Here is a 16,118-nt window from a genome sequence, read left to right as displayed (position 1 = left end):
CTCTCCAGATATTTTCCCCTCATAGGGAATAATGGCCTGATATATTGGTATTTCAAGTTAAAAACACTTCCAAAAAGAGAATCTTATCCAGTTATCAGGAATACCAAATATTTATGGTATTCCCGATATCTGGATTGGAATAAAATAAAACTCCTCCTCCTCCTCCTCCTCCTTATTATTATTATTATTATTCACTACACACCCTTAGTTAGAAGAATGTTGGCCTACGGCCAGGCACATACTGTCAGACTAACCTACCTTGCAGGGTTTTTGTGAGAATAAAATTGGGAAGAGAATGGTGTGAGCCACTTTGTGTCCCCGTTGAGGAGAAAGGCAGGGTATAGTAAATCCCGCTGCTATTTACAATGGTACCAATAGTTGTATGTTTGTGGTAGGCATCTCACCAAAAATATGCAAGTGCAGCAAGCTCTAGGGTTGCTATGTATAGTGTGAAGGGGCTGATGTCTAGTCATTCATAACTGTTGCCCTTTGAGATGTGTGGAATCCTCTTGAGAAATGTTGCTATTCTCACCAAAAATCTTTGGGCTTTCCTTGAAAATCATCACGTTTGCCCTGAGAAACCTCCAATTTCACTGTGCATTTCACTGCAGTTGAAATTCAGTGGTAATCTAGAGATTAGTGGAAATTATGAGATCTATTTATTTAGTTCTGGCAAACCTCTTCGGGTTTCCTGCGGAATTACTCAGGGCCAAGCTACAAGTGACAAATGACATTTGAATGGCAAGTGAACAGACTCACGTGTATTCCTCCCTGTTCACTACGTGATCGAGTGGAGTGCAAGTGGAGTGCAAATGAACAGGGAGGAATACACGTGAGTTTGTTCACTTGCCGTTCAAGTGTCGTTTGTCACTTGTGGCTTGGCCCTCATATGTTTTACCTGAGGAAGAACCAAGAGTTTTGCCTTGAGCCTGGGGACCACACGTCTGATAGATCAGCAAGCAAGATTCCCTGCTGAAAGGCAAAATCATGTTCCTTTATTCAAAATATTCTATCGAGAAATCTAGAAAGAAATCCAACTCTTCAAAATTAAAGTTATCTCTTGTTATCAAGAATTCATCCAGGATTGTTGGCATTTCCTGTAACATACGCATCACTTCCAAGGAAAAAAAATGGGGTTCAAACAGAAACCAGTGCCTAGAACACTCGAAGCTTTATAAATAGTAACTCTCCCTTGGAAATGTGGTGCGGCCATATTGAAATGAGTTCCGTCCTGAATATAACCTGCAACTGTATTATACGTTACCTTTAGACTATGCAGGATCATGTCAAATGTGGTTTGTTTGTGCACCAAAATTAACATTTTGTGAATCAGTAATGGTGACCAAGACTTCCCTTTTTTTGATAGCAGTTTCTCATTTTTACAACTTCCTTTCTCACCCACTGTTGTTGCACAATGTATGCAAAACTGTAGCTGTAAGGGAGATTCTAATGGAAATCAGTAATAGTAATTTAATCACAGGAATTAGCATAACCAGCATTTCCTGCTCCTCTAAGCATATGCAACCAATAATGAGAGGTTAATTAGTAATGTAATTGTGCTTTATGGTCTTTTCTGTCTCAAGGCACAATCTCCATCCACCGACTGTATCAGCAAGGCTTTGAAGTTCAGCTCATCATTCCGACTGGTTTAAATTTTCTTTCTTCCCTCTGAAGCAAATAGAGAAATAAACCTGCTCATATCCATCCATGTGAAGTGCTTGTGATTGTTCTGTACATAGCAAGATGACAGACTACGCTAATCTGGAACCACTAGAATTAGAAGCACATAGTTTAAAATGAAAGGTGACTGTCTTCATAATAATATATTCACTCAACAATGCATATATTCTTGAAAATAGTAACCCAGATGGGGGATGAATGCGCTGTGTCATGAGAATATGTTTTGTGCATTGCAACAGTGAGAGGTAAATTGAAATTATGAGCATGGCCAAGCCCCAGCTAAGTAGTAAGTTTTCAGTAAGAGAGAGGCAAGCGCAAGTTTAACCTTGCCATTGAAATTAGTGAAATTCCAAAGAACAGTTCTACATCATGCATGTACTTATCTCTACAAGGGAAGAAAAGAACCACAGAGAATCGAGCTTCTGAGAAGAGGGTTTCCCCCCCCCCCCCACAGACTTTGGATATTAATCTCCAAGAGCTCCCTCGACTGAACTAAGCTCCAAACCTCACAACTAGACATGGGCACGAACTGCATTACGAACCAAAAAACCCCACGAACCGCCTGATCGTCTGTTTGCGATCCTGAGGTTCGTGAGGGTCCATGGCCAACGAACCAGCGTTCGTTGGAAGCCCGGTTCGTTGCATTTGCCCGTGGTTCGTGAAGCCAGGCAGTCAGGCACCATCAATCAATTCCCTTGGAAACGGAGCTTGGGGAATGCCTGGATTATGTCTGCACTCCTTCTGTCGCCCTGGAAACCTGAATCGAAGCCCAGCTTACCTTGATCGGCAGGTCTTCCTTCCACCCATGGAGCTGCAAATTGGTTACAATTGGTTACATAGGAGAAGACACCCAGGAGGAGAGGGGGGGAGGGGTGTTCCGTAGCCATGGGCACGCCAATCTCATCCCTGAAAACCCTGATAGGCAGTTCTGACGGCCAACCCCTTGTACACTGGGCCAACATCAACTGGTGGCTCTAATTGTATTGAGTGGGAGTTTCCTGGGGGCCTCGGATTAGAGAGAGTATAACTCCAAAATCCCTATTTCAATCTTGACCAAACGTGAGTGCTGGCTAGAGGAGAGCCTGCTAAACACTCCCTGTGAATATGGGCTCTCTAAGTGCAATGGGGGCCATTCCGACGACCACGAACCGCGAACTGGTTCGGTAACAGGAAATGTTTGTTATGGTTCATTTGTTTGGGTTCATTGGTGGCACTGAACCATGAACCGCAGGTTCTTTAATTTTTTTGGTTCATGTCCATGTCTACACAACAGTTTTAGAGGGAATCGCTAAATATGCGCCATGAAGTGTTAGTGCATGTGGCCAGAAAAACATGCCAATGTGAATGTGACCCTCTTTCCACCTTATCTTTAATTTATACTGGATCAGCCTGCATGTAAGATCTCCTCCCACTGCTTCCCATTTCTGTGGTAAATAACTTCAGTTCTATAATTGTTTTAGCATCCCTGATGTGGACAGTAAGCCACATAAATGGCTATGAAGGATCTTTGACAAAAGATGGAATTTCCTCTCCACACTTGGAAAGAACACTGAGAATCCAGATAGAATGAAAATAGAAATAAGCATTTATTGAAGAGACAAATGCACACAACTGGACTGAAAAATTAGCAAACACAAGCCATCAAAATAACATCAAGCATTCAGCAGCAATACTCAACACTAGAATGTCCCTGTTAAGAGCCAAACAATTCAAGCATCCACGCACATGGTGCAACACATTTCACTGAAGAGAGGAAGCCAGAGGCCAAAGAGGTCAAGCAAGCGGGTCAAAGAGACTATAATTGACTATACTCATATACAGGTCCAGCAAGAGTTCAGTTCCGGATGCAGAGGTGTCCACGCATCTGGGAAGCAAATAATCCAAAGGAAAGATCATTGGAGACATGCGACAGGGTAATCTTGAGCAGGAATCAATTCATGTTGGGGCAAAGTCTGGCTCTAATTATAGGGCTTGAATATAAAAACAAAATATACCTTTCCAAGGCGAGGGGGAAAGAAAGGTGGGTGCAAAGTGGGCTTTCTGGCATGCCATCTAGTTAACTGAAGAAGATGGGCCCTGACAGTATTTCCAAATAAGGAATCAGAGGAACCTTGGCCAGAATGGGTGTCACAGGAGGGTGTTGTGCCTAGTTCTGTGAAGCAGAGTAGTGGTATGCAATTCAAAAAAAGACATATTGCGTTATTGACTCGTGTTACTCAAATACAAACAGTCTCCTTCACGGTTGGACTAGTATATTAGGCTCTTTAGGGGCCTTCAACCTTAGGCTGTGTCTGTGCATTGCAGGATATTGCCCTATGCATTCAGCTTGGGAACTGGACTAGAAGACCCCAGCCAAAATTCCCACTTTGTCATGAAGTTCAGTCAGTGACGTTGGGCTTTCAGACAGTCTAGCCTACCTAGGGTTACCGGGTCCCCCAAGCCTCCCAGCGGGAGGTGGGGCTCCCAGTGCTTACCTTTTTGGCCTCTCTCCCATGGTTCTCCTTGCACGCGTGCTTTGCCTCTGGCCAATTTTGGATTCAAACGGGCAAAAATGGGTCCATTTGAGGCCCATCCTGCAGCAAGTGCGGAAGCGTTCTTAAGGCAGTGTGATGATGTCACTCCCAGGAGTGGACTGCCTTGTAGCCTGCCTGAGAGGCCCGTTCCTGTGCCTCCCCACTTGCCGCCGCCAGCTGGGTGAATGGTGGCAGGGGCGGAGGGTGAAAGTGGGGGTCCCTGCCCCCATCGGGGGAATGGGATCACTAAGCCCAGGGCTTTTTTTCAGCTGGAATGCGGTGGAATGGAGTTCCGGAACCTCTTGAAAATGGTCACATGGCTGGTGGCCCCGCCCCCTGATCTCTAGATAGAGGGGAGTTGAGATTTTCCTCTGTGCTGCTTGGCGGCACGGAGGGCAATCTAAACTCTCCTCTGTCTGGAGATCAGGGGGCGGGGCCACCAGCCATGTGACCATTTTCTCCAAGGTCAACCCACTGAGTTCCACCGCCACTTTTCCCAGAAAAAAGGCCCTGACTAAGCCTACCTCAAAGGGTTGTTGTGAGGAGGGAAGACCTATGCATGTTACCCAAGAGCTCCTCAGTAAACTTATGTGCTATGGCAATCATCACCCCTAGGAATGTATTGTACATACAGGAAAATCCACTTGTAAATAACGGCTTTGATGCCACAATATCCAACAATAGTATAGATGAAACCTTACCTGAGTTTGTCCAAAATGGAATCAGGCTATGTTGCTTCCTGCAAACAGGGAATAAACAGAATGTCCAGCTGAAGAAATCTTGAATGCTCAGATAACAGCTTTAAGTCAATTTAACAATGAACAAGCAAAAGAGAAAAGGTTTTTGTAAGTTTTCCAGTTGATGCTCATGCATGCAGTTAGGATTGTCTTTTAGTCAAAGGTCAAAGACTATGAATCCTATAAATTAATACAATCAAGGTGTTGATACCTTGGAAGGCGACCTTTGAATAAAGCACCTAAGAACGTGAACCATTGCTTTAGGAAGAATTCTGAGGGCCGCGTTAGACCAGTGGAAAGGTCGAAGGAGAGTTTCCATTTTCATCCTTCAGCAATCAGTTTGAAACAAAAAAATGTGTGTGTCTCTGTGTGTGTATGTGTGTGTTGGGGTATAGTCTTGTATACAAAATGGAGGAGAATCAACAACTTTCAAATATCAGTCAGTAAAGGCTGAGCTTTTTGATGGCAGGTAACAAAGGAATTTGGTCCTAAGAAATGTAGAAAAAATGTATTGCCCCTGTTTTGTTATCCATGTCTTAAGTAACTGAGTGGATAATTCAAAACCCACAAGAGCGGAGAAATTAAGTACTTTGACAGGCTAAAATATGTTCTTAATTTTTCCATACTTGTTCAAATTCCATCTTTTTTAAAAAAATCAAAGTTGCAGTGGTACAATTCCCCTCACAAATCCAATACTGAAGATCTTGTTTGTTTGTTGGATATTTTCTAATATCTTATAACCAAGTAATGATGTTACCAAATAATAATAATAACATTCGATTTATATACTGCCCTTCAGGATGACTTAACACCCACTCAGAGTGGTTTTCAAAGTATGTTATTATTATCCCCACAACAAAACACCCTGTGAGATGGGTGGGGCTGAGAGAGCTCCAGAGAGCTGTGACTAGCCCAAGGTCACCCAGCTGGCTTCAGGTGGAGGAGTGAGGAATCAAACCTTGTTCTCCAGATTAGAGTCCTGTGCTCTTAACCACTACACCAAACTGGCTCTACACCAAACTGGCACAACAAACTGAATATTCACCAACCTTTTCCTTATAAACCTACCCTCTGCCTTGGGAGCCAGTTTGGGGTATGGTTAAGAGTGGCAGGACTCTAATTTGGAGAACCAGGTTGGATTCCCCACTGTTCCGCTTGAAACCAGCTAGGTGATCTTGGGTCAGTCGCAGGCTCTCAGAGCTCTCTCAGGGCCAAGCTACAAGTGACGAATGACACAGGTTGGACACTTGTCAGCTTCTCTGAAGTTTTGATGGGAAATGTAGGCGTCCTGGTCTTGCAGCTTGGCTCTCCGACTGCTGTCCAATGGACTTTTCAACGGTCACGTGTCCAACATTCTGCCAAGCTGCCTACGTTTCCCATCAAAACTTGAGGGAAGCTGACAAGTGTCCAACCTGTGTCATTCGTCACTTGTAGTTTGGCCCTTAGTCTCACCCACCTCACAGGGTGATTGTTGTTAGGATAATAATAACACACTTCGTAAACCACGCTGAGTCATTGTTAAGTTTTCCTGAAGAGTGGTATATAAATTAAATGTTATTATTATTATAAATGTCTTGAATCCTACCTTTTTTAAAAAACTCCATGCTGTCCACAGTATTTTGCGGCCACTGTTTTCCTTTCTTCAATTTCATTGGCTACTTTTTTATTTTTAGTGTCCTTTGTCCTCAGGTGATCTCAGCCAGTGACCATATATTATACAGGAAGCCGTCCTATCACTTTCACAGCTACTGTGTTACCTGTTGGCATACTAACTGATGGCGTTATTGTTACCATTCTAAGAGCAAATCAAGCCCATTATACTGACGGCAAAGTTTACTGCGTTGGTCACGCACAATGTTAGCCAATCAGAAATCATGCAAAGAATCAGCTTGTCAATGATGCTTGAAAATATTACTAAATAGGAAGGACATTTATATTCTGACAAAGATTTTCAGAAAACTTCCTCCCACATTTCCTCTCAGCACTAGTTATCATACAGTGACTTTTTGATATGGCAGGTGGGGAAACTCGTTAAATAATGTCACTTATCACATGGCACCGGCAGGTGGAAACTCATCACAAGGAATCAGCTGTGACACAAAATGGCAACACCCAGGCCAAAGATTACCCTCTAATTTGAGAGTTCTACTTGACTATGTTGCCTGAAAACAATTTCCTTGACAATGAGTAAATGCATTGTCCCTTGGTTTTAGAAGCCTACACAGCCCTAACACCAGGGCAGAAATATCGTTACCATGAAAACCCAGCTTCTACATCTAAAGCTATGGAAAGGAGGTTCTTTTGTGACTGGCAAAGACAGTATACATAAAAAGTGCAGGGAAAGGCAAGAAACAAGCATTAGAATCAACATGCCTGACAACCCGCCACAGTTATGATAGACAATACGCGTCGTGCGATGACAGTCACAAATGGCTGGGTGCCCACCCAGGAACACCAATCAAGAGTTCTTCTTGCTCCCTAATCTCAGCGAGATCCCACTTTTCAAAGAGTGCTTCAGGGTAGCTTGATAATTGCTTTCTTTTTAAATACCTAAATTAAATATACATCTGTAATGCCAGACCCATTTGTCTCGTACCTTGTTTCAGCAGCACGACACTTTTCAACGTAGCGTCACTGATTTATAACCAATATGACTTGATTTTCAGTCGTTTCTGTGATTTATAAATCCGGACTTTATGTACTCCGGGTATTAAGGTCTATTTTATGAATCCCAGTTTATTTGTTAAAGAAGACTGATTTAGTGGACAGATTTATTAATCATTGCTGGGAAATTCAAGCTACAGTCTTGGTTTAAAGTCCCACATTTATAAATTAGATGCTTAAATCAAATTCCAATTTATATATAATGGTCTTGGCATCAGGGATGCGCAGGGAAGTCATACATCTGCTACCTGCTTCTACCTGAGGATACAAAAATATGTCCTGTTCATCATGAGTAACTTAGTTATTATCAACCTAGCTGAAAATGCCGCGACTTTTAATCAAAACCTCTCTCCCAGGAAGAGTTGTTATACCTTGGGGTCAGTATTTCCCTCATTTTCAAAGTCCACACCCTCAATCCACATACACCAAAGGCACTCCATTCTTCTAAAGTCTTATTTAGGGCAGTGATGAAACAAGCAATTTCTAATGTGCTTAGTGTGAAGTCTGCACCGAAAGTGGCAGCACAACTCCCTTTTCCAGACTATTTTTCTAATAGTTTAATTTAATTTTAAATGCAGGGCTTGTATAAATTTCAAACTAATTCCAAATGAAGTGTTCTCAATTTAATCTCAAACGTAATGTTTGTATAAGCTTATTTTGATGCACTTTCTACTGTTATATCTTTTCATTTTAAATTTAAAAAAAATGTTGGTTCTAGTGTTCAAAGCCCTTTATAGACTGAGACCTGTATACTTGCGGGACCGCCTCTCCCGCTATGTCCCCCACAGGGCCTTGTGCTCAGCAGATAAGCAGTTCCCGGTGATCCCCAGCTTGTGGGACATTTGTCTGGCCTTGACCAGGGGCAGGGCCTTTTTGACTCTGGCTCCGGCCTGGTAGAACACACTCCCAATTGAGATACAGGCCCTGCAGGACTTGCAAAATGGAGATGTTCCACTGGGCTTATGGCTGAGAGCCGGTGAATTGTCCCCTTCCTGTTTGCCTCATCCCACGCCCCGCTGACAGCCACAGCTATGCCACAGCTATGCACATGGGTTTTTTTAAGATATTTATTGTCGCCTGAGTTGATCATGGCACCAGTTATTTTGTATTGTTTCTTATGGCTTTTAGATGCATATATGATTTTAATTGTATAATATATGTTGTTAGCCGTCTTGAGCCCGTTTGCAAGGAGGGTATAAATTTGATTAAATCAATCAATCAATCCTCTTTCCCTGGAGTTATCCTGCTAAGTGTGGAGAGACGCCATTCTGTTTGTGGAGTTACCTTTCTATGGGCTGCAGAGGGGAGGGGCCAGTTCTGGAGTGGAATGTGATTGGAGGGAGAGCGAGTCACTTGGTGGAGGGGAGTTGGAAGGTGACAGTTGGTGGCTGAAGAGTTGAGGGAGAGGTGGCTCTGAGGGGAGATGGAGATCTAGTGTAGCCCCAGGTACCAAAGTATCGTACCTGCCCTACACAACATCTAATTAGGGCATAGGGAGATAGAGTAGGAGTTTCTGTGTAGGTTTTATTAGTCCTTCCATTCACTGTTTATTTACCTGTGTTTAGTTAGCAGTTCAATAACTGAGTTTTGGAATTGATGATGAAGGAATGCTCTTCTGTTCCACATAGAGCAGAACCACAAGTGACAAAAGGCACAGATTGGACACTTGTCAGCTTCCCTCAAGTTTTGATGGGAAATGTAGGCAGCTTGGCGGAATGTTGGACAAGTGACAGTTGAAAAGGCCATTGGGCAGCAGTCAGAGAGCGAAGCTGCGAGACCAGGACGCCTACATCCCCAACCGCTTGGGCCCACTAGCAGAGGAGGGAGGTTAGGAGGCTGTCCTGCCTAACCAGGATCCCATACATTGACAGTGGTGGCAGCAACTACCCGGAGACTGGAAAGGGAGATAGCCCCCTCCAGGTGCCTGGCCAGAGGCAAAAAGGGAGGGGTAGGCAGAGTGGGGTCTACCAGTGGGAGGAAAGGCCCTGTTTCGCCACACTAAGTAATAACTTCTTTATGAGTAAGGGCCTCAGCACAAGCAAGGGAGTCAGCAGATGTGGTGTCTACACAGCTGTGTATAAAAGCAGAGGAAGGAAACATCTGAAGAAGAAAAACAATGTGGTTCCATGTGGCTAGGAAGTGAAGACCATATGGTCTTACAGGAGAAGAATCAAATTACATCTTTTCTGAGGCCAAATATCTTAAGATGCTTTATGTTGTGAAGTTTTATAAAAACATGATGAAACACAAGGTGAGCCATGTGAGATCCAAAACATATTGACCATAGATGTCTCCATGTGTGAATATGGCCTTCTTTTCTGCTTAAGGCAATAGCTGTATGAGCAGTACTAGATAGACAGATGGAGAATACGGTCCTCTTTTTAAACAAACAGACCAAGAGTAAGAAACTTACCATCTTTCCACTGCCTCGTGCTCCATTCTTGCTGAACTGCTGGCTTAGATTTGACATCCAACTAAAAGAAACCCCTCAGATTTTATTTATTTATTTAACAAAATGTATATCCCACCTAAGTTAGAATAAATTAGAAATATATTTATTATGGGAAATAAATAGTACAAATAACTGGCCAGGGGAATTAAGTAAGCAGTCAAATAATAAATACTCAGTACTCAATATCTAATATTAGGTACCTACTGAAGTGCATCTGACCAAGAGAACTGTGATTCTTGAAAGCTTATGCTACAGTAAAGTTGGTTAGTCTTAAAGGTGCTACTGGACTCTTTTCTATTTTGCTACTACAGACTAACACGGCTAACTCCTCTGGATCTACTGAAGTGTGAATTAATTCAAGCACCCAGATTCTTACTGCATTTAACTGGTGATGTATGAAAGCAGAAAGTAGAAAAAACAAAGCAAGACTGAGATTTCAGTCTAGCTCGACGTTATGTTCTTAAACAAAATGTGCCTCCTTGGTTGACTTCTTCCCAGAATGCAAGGGCTGAAAAAAATCCCTATCAGTTAAACAAGACAACGGTCATCTCTAGGTTAGATTACTGTAACTTGCTCTACGCGGGCCTACCCTTGAGCCTGACCTGAAGATTACAGCTGGTGCAAAATGCAGTGGCGTACATCATTATGAAAGCACCAAATGGGGCACATATTACACCAATATTGCGCGAGCTGCATTGGTTGCCAGTGGAGTATTGGATCAGGTTCAAGGTCTTGGAATTGACCTATAAGGCCCTGTGCAGACTGGGGCCAGCGTACCTGAGGGACTGTGTCTCCCCTTATATTCCCCAGATCAGGAGGAAAGAAATTGTTATCAGTCCCTGGCTCCAAGGAGGCCTGCCTGGCCTCAACTAGAGCCAGAGCTTTCTCAGTCCTGGCTCCTACCTGGTGGAATGCTCTGTCTACCGAGACCAGGGCCCGGCAGGATCTACTATCTTTCCACCAGGCCTGTAAGACAGAGTTGTTCTGCCAGGCTTATGGCTGAGGCTGGGCCTCCGCTGGCTGGAGGATACAACATCTACCCCTCTCCCTATGAGAGCTGCCCACCACTGTTCTTAAACTGCTGCTATGTTTAATTGTACTGTTGCACTATTTGTTATTAACTGTATTGCCACCATCAAGAAAAAGAGTACTGCTATTTTTACATTTTTGTATGATGCTTTTAAATGTTTAATATGGAATGTTTTAAATGTTCTTAATGCTGTTATCCTCCCTGAGCCTGCTCGCAGGGAAGGCGGAATACAAATATGATAAAATAAATAAATAAACTTCCAGCACCAAAGTAGCTGTCATGAGAGTCTGCCTTTTTCCTCCTTAATTTTTTAATTGTTGCCACATCTGCTTGGTGAAGGGCTCATACAAACTCAAAAGCTTACACAATATTTCGTGCCATTTTGATTGGCCCTAATAAAAAAAGTATCATGTGGGGGTTTTTTGTGATGAATTTTGTTCTGGCCAGTACAGCTGTTTACAACTTTTTGTGTGTGGGTTGAGATTATAGGCATGAAACCTGAAAGCCAGTGGACTCCAACTCTGAGACAGAGAGCCACGCAACTGGGAAAGAAAAGGGGAAGCAGGTACAGTGCCACATGTCACTGCGTGCCAGAAGGGATTGTCTTGAGGTGGCAGAGCCAAAAGGTTCTTTTACTTCCAGCCAGAGCTTTTTTTCTGGGAAAAGAGGTGGTGGATCTCAATGGGTTGCCCTCGGAGAAAATGGTCACATGGCTGGTGGCCCCGCCCCCTGATCTCCAGACAGAGGGGAGTTAAGATTGCCCTCCATGCCGCTCAGCGGTGGGGCCACCAACCATGTGACCATTTTCAAGAGGTTCCGGAACTCCGTTCCACCGCGTTCCAGCTGGAAAAAAGCCCTGCTTCCAGCTTTGATAAGTGGGAAGGGGGCAGAAGTAAAGGTATGCCTCTTTAGTGGACAAGGGGCAAAGGAGGTGGTCCTGGTAATAATAATTCTAAAAAATATTAAGGAGAGTGTTCTGGGGAAGGTTCAGTATGAGTAAAAGTTGGGTTTAATTTAATTTATTAGATTTCTTGCTTGCTGTCCTTGCGAGCAGGCTCAGGCGGGTTACAACATTATATAGTGATACAATAAATTAAAACAACAATACACAATAAAAGATAAATTACACAATTTCATAATTCCATTACAAAGGATAAAACCACAATCTAAAATGCAGCATGAGATGGTTCACCATGATACATCCCACAAACCAGTATCATGGTTATAATTTTTTATTTAAGCAATGAACAGTAAACATAAATATAAGAAAAAATAAAACAATCTAAAAAGCCACACTAACAGAACATGTAAACATGAAATAATAAACAGAACAACTAATAATAATAAAAAGAAATACAATTTAGAAAGATAGGAAAAAGAGAAAGAAAAAAACTAAACTACAAGTTGACTTCCGATTTTCTCCGCAACTGATATATATTGTTTTCAAAGTCTCGCTTATTGTATGTTAAACATAAGAGCCCTCTTTTTTCTTTTGTTCATGATTCTTAATCCATAAATGCAGATATCATTATTATCTATTTCATGTAAGAAGTCTATAAATGCTTTCCATTCAGCCAAAAATGTAGATAATTTCTCTAATCAGCAAAGTAAGTTTTGCCGTTGATGCCAACACCAAACTTTTATCCACCATTCATCCATTGTAGGCAATATTGGAGATTTCCATTTTTGTGCATACAGTAAGTACTCTTGTTGCTGTGATCATATATAAAAATAAAGTTTCAAAACTTCTTTCCAACTGGATGTCCATCATTCCCAACAAGAAAGTCTCTGGTTTCAACTGGAATTTAATCTTCAAAATCTTCTGAACCAATTATTGTATCTGCAATCAGAAACATTTTGCTTTCTTACATGACCACCACATATGACAAAATGTCCCTTCTTGTTTAGCATATTTCCGACATACATTTGAAGCATCCTTGTACATTCTATCCAATTTTTCAGGAGTCATATGATACATCCAATTAGGAGTATATGACACATTCAGGAGTCATATGATACATCCAATTTTTCAGGAGTCATATGATACATCACCTTATAGAAATTCTCCTTAATACTAGAACTTAATGTAAATTTCAACCCTCTGGTCCACCCACACACCAGTTTCATGGAGGTAGGGTAGGCAGGTCGCAGGAATGTAAAAAAAGTGGACCAGAGGCAGCAGCAGAGAGGCAGTTCACCCATACCTCAACCACAGCCATAGGTCTGTCAGAAGATCTCCATCTTACAGGCCCAGTGGAACTGTAGCAAGTCCCGCAGGACCCTAGTCTCGACGGAAAGAGAGTTCCACCAGACTGGAGCCAGAGCTGAAAAGGCCCTGGCCCTGGTCAAGAGACCAGGTGAATATCCTTAGGGCCAGGGATCACCAGAAGATGTTTGTGGGCAGAACAAAGTTTGGTGAGCAATTCAAACTATACCCAATGAGTTTATTGGATGACTGTTCCAAAGGCATGAAATAAACAAGCCTGACCTACCTCCTGTGCTTATGCAATGGAAATGTTAATAGGTGCAGGTTCTGCTAAAGGCTAAAGGCACACTAATTAATTATTGGGTGCTCTTGATTAATGGCCTGAATGCCAGGCAGTGGGTGAGGTGAAGCTTCTTCTAGGCATGTCCTGGGGATGCTTATTCAATTCTCATTAACGTGATTGAATTAGGCACAGTCCTGCTTCCTTTGCTGGCTCTCCATCTTTTGTCCTGTGATAGCTAAAGACTTTTTTACTGGTTTAGATGCAACATGGAGAGGAAAGCCAATCCTTGGACCAAGAGGGAGGAGCAGGAAGAAAATGCAAGCAGCCTCATTTCCCCCCGTGGATGGTTTCTTACCCCACATGTATTCCCGTTGCAGCCAATGTGACCAATCCTCCAGCTTCTGCAGTCTGTGCACCAGGCCTATCACTTGCAGACTGTGATCTTTTTTTCAGCTTTTTTTTCAGCTGGAACATGGTGGAATGGAGTTCCGGAACCTCTTGAAAATGGTCACATGGCTGGTGGCCCCGCCCCCTGATCTCCAGACAGGGGGGAGTTTAGATTTGCTGGCGCGGAGGGCAATCTAAACTCCCCTCTGTCTGGAGATCAGGGGGCGGGGCCACCAGCCATGTGACCATTTTCTCCAAGGGCAACCCACTGAGTTCCACCACCTCTTTTCCCAGAAAAAAAGCCCCGATCAGAAGCATAACTATAATTCCCATATAATGTAGCTGTTATTGCTGGAGACTTTCTTCGTAATGAAGCACTGTTTGTCAAAGAATCCAAAACTTCCTGAAGTTCAGCAGACAGGGAGAATTCTGTGTTTTGGGGAATATGGCTCCAAGCCAGACAGTTCTCCTTCCTTTCAACTCAGAGTCCATCTAAATCGCTGAAAACAAAGTAGTTGTTCAAAGGAATGTATGCACTTGTGGCTATTTTAAAAACTTCAGCGGCACTTATAGCTGCAATAACAGCATTTGTGGAAGCTACTGCTGGAATGAATGATTTGCTTTACAAACTCCTTATAGGAGTTTGTAACCCCTGTAGTTTAGCCTTTTAATATTAAATTGTGATGCCCTAGCGAAAGACCTCTCATAAATCCACTGTATATGCTCAACCCATCACCGCATAATAGAACACCTTCTCCAAAAGGTTGTTCCTTGGGCCACTGCAATATCCCGACATATTCAGTACAATGTTCTGGTAGTTCAAGTGTGCATTCAGTACAAGCTGTTATGCCAGGAATAATCACACGTGCATTTCCATCAAAGCCTTCAGTTCCTCCATCAATCAAAGGTATGATGGAACCTGGATTCAACATCCCATCTTCATAGTTTAAAAGTGGCATGCCGTTTATCCGCCTTCTTGCAAATACTGAATCTAAACCACACATAACTATATGAAATGGTCAACAGAAAATTTCATCCATGTCTTGAATCTTTTTAATAATGTGCTACAACAGCACAATTAAGAATGTGGGAATTCAGCAACAACCTCTGCTTTAGGCCACCCCAAACCTTTAGGTTGAAACAAAAACTGTCTATTTGGATTAGGCATGTCAGTAGTATCCATATCAATGACATGGATTTGTCTAAAATAAATCAATATTTATTTTGATTTATTTAAATAAATATTACTATACTTGTTTTGACTTATAAATTGTATTCATTTAATACTGAGACAGTCTTTATTATTGTATTAGTGGTGTCTTAGGAATTTCCTACTTTGTTTAGTGTAAAATAAATCAATGCCAGATCCTTTGGAAGTTCACTTCCTAATCCTCCAGCCCCAAAACTAGAACTTCACATGTGTTTAACAGCAAGTCATGTTGTTGAGTGCCTGGCTTGAAATCAGGGAACGTGAATGGATTGAACTGCTTTACAAAAGGAGACCTTCTCAGTTTCCGTCGTCTCCACATCCACCATCAACAGCCATTCATCCGCCATAATAATAATTGGGAGGCTGAGATGGAGAGAGCATTAACGAAAGAGAGGCAGCCGCACAACATTACCCCAAGTTTATTTGGTCCTGTATTTTGTTTCTTACAGTGGCCACCAGATGCTTTAACTTTCCTTTTAACCTTTACCTGTACGGCAGGCGTATGAGCTTGTTTGGCTATGCTGTCCTTTTTTCATAAGCCTGATGTCCAAAAATAAGACTACAGTTTTGAAAAGAGGTTTATACGGGTGGAAAAGGGCAACTTTGCCTGAAGTCTTTAGCTGTCACAGAGACCAAGAACGGAGCCAGTTGCCTGGCTGGGTTGTATATGCAATTCCTGATTGCAGTGACTGAAATTGCAGTCAGAGAAGTCAAAACATCATCAGATCAATGGCCTAAAGTGTTTTAAGTTCCAGCAGTTCAAGAACAAATTGCATATAGAAGAGGAAGGCGGAAAGAGATTTAGCTTGCAACACAGTCACAATAGAATGCTGTATTTCAATAAATGCTGTACTCATTATTTCTTCTGCTACTCCTGGAAAATCAAATGAAAACACACAAAGAACAGAGAGCAAGATTCCATTCTGGCAGCACCTTAAAGACCAACTACATTTCCA

At 42.4% G+C, this 16,118-nt stretch overlaps 1 pseudogene; it reads right to left on the bottom strand.

Moving 5' to 3' along the window:
- Positions 1–4,915: 4,915 nt before the first annotated feature.
- On the bottom strand, positions 4,916–15,498 carry LOC129325680 (NEDD8-activating enzyme E1 catalytic subunit-like; annotated as a pseudogene).
- Positions 15,499–16,118: the final 620 nt, after the last annotated feature.

The sequence above is a fragment of the Eublepharis macularius genome, chromosome 3 (genome assembly GCF_028583425.1).
Source record: "Eublepharis macularius isolate TG4126 chromosome 3, MPM_Emac_v1.0, whole genome shotgun sequence".
In the NCBI taxonomy this organism is placed as follows: Eukaryota; Metazoa; Chordata; class Lepidosauria; order Squamata; family Eublepharidae; genus Eublepharis; species Eublepharis macularius.
This window is presented reverse-complemented; position numbering and strand designations above follow the sequence as displayed.